Raw genomic sequence first — 3736 nt, 5'->3', positions numbered from 1 at the left:
GTTACCGATATAGTTTAACTCATGACCACGTTGGAATTTCACCTGTTGTGACAGCTAGCAGCAGAATACACAGTACTTTGAAACCCTGGGAATTTCCCAAATGAATGATCTTGACGTCACACAAGTAGTTGGCAACCTTCCCTGCAGCATATAAGCAGGCGCCTTACTCTACTCTTTTTTTTTCCGGAAAGGATCTGTTCAATAATTAAAATTTTATTTCTTTTTCAAATGTCACAAGGGAAGAATATCTGCAAGGCATGCAAGAAGTATCTAGCACTCACCAGACACACAAGCTCTGTGCTGCAATTTGCCCACAGCATTTATAAAAGAATACCTGCACTGCCTTTTGTAGTAGTGATGCAGCAAGTATGCATGGTAGGCAGATTCTGTGGTTGCCTCTGCATGAAGGAGCAATTTGTTATCCTGTGTAACTAAGTAGAAGAAGAATGCCCCTGCCACTGTCAAGGTTCAGATTTATTTTCCCATTGGTGCCATTCATATTAAACACAAGAACACAGTTTGGCTTGTTACACTGGCCGAGCACTGTCTTCTCACCAATTTGTGTAGAAGCAGATTTAGTTTAAGTCTTCACTTTTTGTTTATGATGTTCACAGTATTTGAATCTACATAATTAACGGTTAATGAGTTTGTCTTTCCCGAAGTGTCGAGTGCGTTGGTGTGTGTGGCATGTATATGTGTTGGTTATTTGATAATGTTGTTGTCATCATGATAGAGCTAACACTCCATTTCTCAGGAGAGCCTCTCCTCTGCCGTTTTCAATTTCTCTTGTTTCTCTTGCCTCTTATCTGCCATTCTGCCTCTCCGTGATCTTGTTCTTCTCTTGATCCTCTCTCCTCTCCTCTCCTCTCCTCTCCTCTCCTCAGGTGACAGGGTGATGGATTAAGCCCAAATAAACTCGTTCATCTTTCAATTAGAGCCAGTGTTGAGGAGGTGCCAGCCATTATGAAGCTGTCTGGAAGACTGGGAGCCAGGGAGTGATGGAGAGAAGAAGAAAAAAGGGTGAGAGTGAGTTATGGCATTAGTGCGAGAGACAGAGATAGAAAGACGTTTGTGAAAGACGGAGTGAGAGAAGAGGTGAGAATGGAATAAAGGGTGTACAGTGTGTGCAGGGAAGAAACGTATTGGTTGAAGGAGCAGATCCAACTATTAAAACATCACTCCTGTGCCGCCATCAGAACAACTCCCATGCCTGGCCGACCACCCACGGTCTAGCTCCCCACGTCATCACCAGCCCAGCTTGCGCTTTTACGCAACATTGCCTTTCACTGATTTGATTTTTTTCTCTCCCTCTATTGTTGTCGCTGTTTCTTATGAGTCTGATAAATTTGTTCTGAGTGGTTTAGTCATAGAATTGGAGAGCCGTGTAGTGTGTGTATACATCTGGGTGTAAAGGTAAGCATAGATATTTGTCTGCAAATGTGTATGCTTATTCTCGTATATTAAAGTGTGGGTGCATATGCAGTCTATTCATTACAGTGTATGAATACAGTATGTGTATTTATATACAATAATGTCTCAGTGTGTGGGTGCACGAGAGGGAGAAGACAGTGGTGTTTGAGGAGGCTGTTATGACTTAGTATCCTCGCTTTCAGTCTCTCCCAGAAACCAATACTGAGTTGCTGGCATATTTTCATTTCTTTCCGTTTTACTTCTTCTTCTTCTTGAAGGGAATATTATGTACTGTAGGCACACAGGGACGGGTTCTAATGAATTTGAATGAGCGTCTCAATTTATTTTCCATGTTTTATTTATTTTTTCAGGGTTTGGGGAGTAAATTGAATCGACAGTGGTGATGCGTACGCTAGTCAGGAGCAATATAGGGACCTGCTGTTCTGATTAAGTTCCTGTTATGGAGCCGTTCATTATTGATTTCATTTCTCTCCAGTTCTCCTCCCTCTCACATTCGCATTCGCTCCATATCTCTTTCTTCTCAGCAGGTCTCTTATTCTTTCTCTCTTCTTCGCTGTCAGCTCTCATTTAAAAGCAGCAAGTTGTTATTTATAAAACTCTTCAGCTTCATTTCAAACCTAATAGAGTAGAGAATAATTCTTTTTTGCTTATAATCCCCCTCTGTTATTTGTTTTTTGGCAAAGTTGTAATGTGGATTTGTTCTGATGGGAGCAAAGTCCTGAATCATGTTGTTCGGCTGTTTCACTCACCCTGATAAGTGGACTTAGACAACATCCATGGTTTATTTACCAACCAGTTAGTTACAGAGCTCAGCTTTGAGCTGAGTATTATTTAGAGAAACACTAAATCAATTTTCTCTCTGTGTCGTTAAACCGGTTGTTCTAGGATGTAGACATAGGTCTGGAAACAGGAATTTGCACAAAACCGTCAAAAAAGGACAAGATGAATATTTTAGATTTAGAATGTTTCAGCTTGCACATTGTTTTTGTACTTGTGGTATTTCTGTTTTCGTTAATGATAGAACAGCATTTTTGTGCTTTATACACAACCACATCTCAGCAGACAATTAGGTGTTATGTGGACCAAGTTATCTAAAGCATCAAGCAAGGACAGTCTTGGCCTGTACATTTAAAAACTAAATTGAATTCTTCAACATTATTAACATGTGTGTACCAGGCAAGAACATGGTCTGGTTAACTTTACTCAAGCCCGTTCAAACAAAACAAGTTACACATGGTATCATAAAGAAGCAGCTGTCTCCTGCCTTATTAGTGCATACATTTTTTTTACTGTTCCAAAGCAGGTTTTAACGCAACTTTACGCCTAATGAGATTAGATTTTTGGCATCACTCCTCTCTACACAGACTGTAGTTAATAAGGAGACACATGAGTTAATCATCCAAAAAAATGTGTGGTCCTTCCTCCCTGCTTTTAGAAATGACAAACTTGTGCTAGCTGACCTTCAAAATGTTATGCATTTCACCATGATGAGATCATATATTTACAGCATAAGGCAGCTATAACTCAGGTAGCGTGGGATGGCAGGTAATCATAAGTTTACGTAAAAACACCAACAAAGAAAAACTTTTTTTAAGGTTTTCTATTTAGAAAATGTTACCCATTGTTTCTGCACCACCTAATCATGTTGTCTTCTGAAACATAAGTAAGTAGTTTTGGTGCCCAGACCCACAGAAACAGTAGTTTTGATGTCTCAGTCTAACCTTTGTTGCCTACTAAATGTACCAGTTTGTTACTTACTGTGTTGCTCTTTTAAACAACAAATTTAGTCTTGGGTTTCTCCTTGGAAATAAAGCAGAAATAAGAGTAAGTAAGTAAGTAAGTAATAAGAAATCTAGGGTAACCATCTTGACACGACAAACATTGACTAAACACTGAAATTAACACTGAATGCTAGAAGAAAAAAATACAATCATATTTAGAATAATGTAACTATTCATAACATTTCTATGCTATTTGGACCATTAGTTCCACGATACTAACCAGCTTGCCATTTGCAAATCACCCAACAATCAGCCAACACCACAAAGCAACTGACCCCAGACCATTGCCAAGCCACAGTCAGCCAGCCAGTGCCAGCTAAGGTTCGATTACAGTTAGCTTGTTGGCCCATGCCCATCACTCTTGGCTAGTAGAAAGCAGTACGTATCCGGGCTACCTCGCAATGCCAGCCGACAAAATAACCTGTGCTGCTAATTTACCAGTCAGGTCATCTACCCAAGGCAGTATTTTGCTACATTTGCAAGCTAATGTTTAAAACCACAATATCACAATATATATATATATA

General features: G+C 39.7%; 1 protein-coding gene across 1 annotated transcript in view; it reads left to right on the top strand.

Annotated features, from left to right (window-relative positions):
- The first annotated feature begins 894 nt into the window (after window positions 1-894).
- LOC104934030 (RNA-binding motif, single-stranded-interacting protein 3) overlaps window positions 895-3736 on the top strand; it is a 130903-nt gene continuing 128061 nt past the window's right edge. The window contains exon 1 of the mRNA XM_027286511.1: window positions 895-1020. The gene's annotated coding sequence lies outside the window, so the exon portion shown is untranslated. The remainder of the gene's footprint in view (window positions 1021-3736) is intronic.

This window comes from Larimichthys crocea, chromosome XIII (assembly GCF_000972845.2).
Source record: "Larimichthys crocea isolate SSNF chromosome XIII, L_crocea_2.0, whole genome shotgun sequence".
NCBI classification, from domain to species: Eukaryota; Metazoa; Chordata; class Actinopteri; family Sciaenidae; genus Larimichthys; species Larimichthys crocea.
The sequence above is the reverse complement of the archived record's forward strand: the minus strand, read 5'-3'. Positions and strand labels throughout refer to the sequence as shown.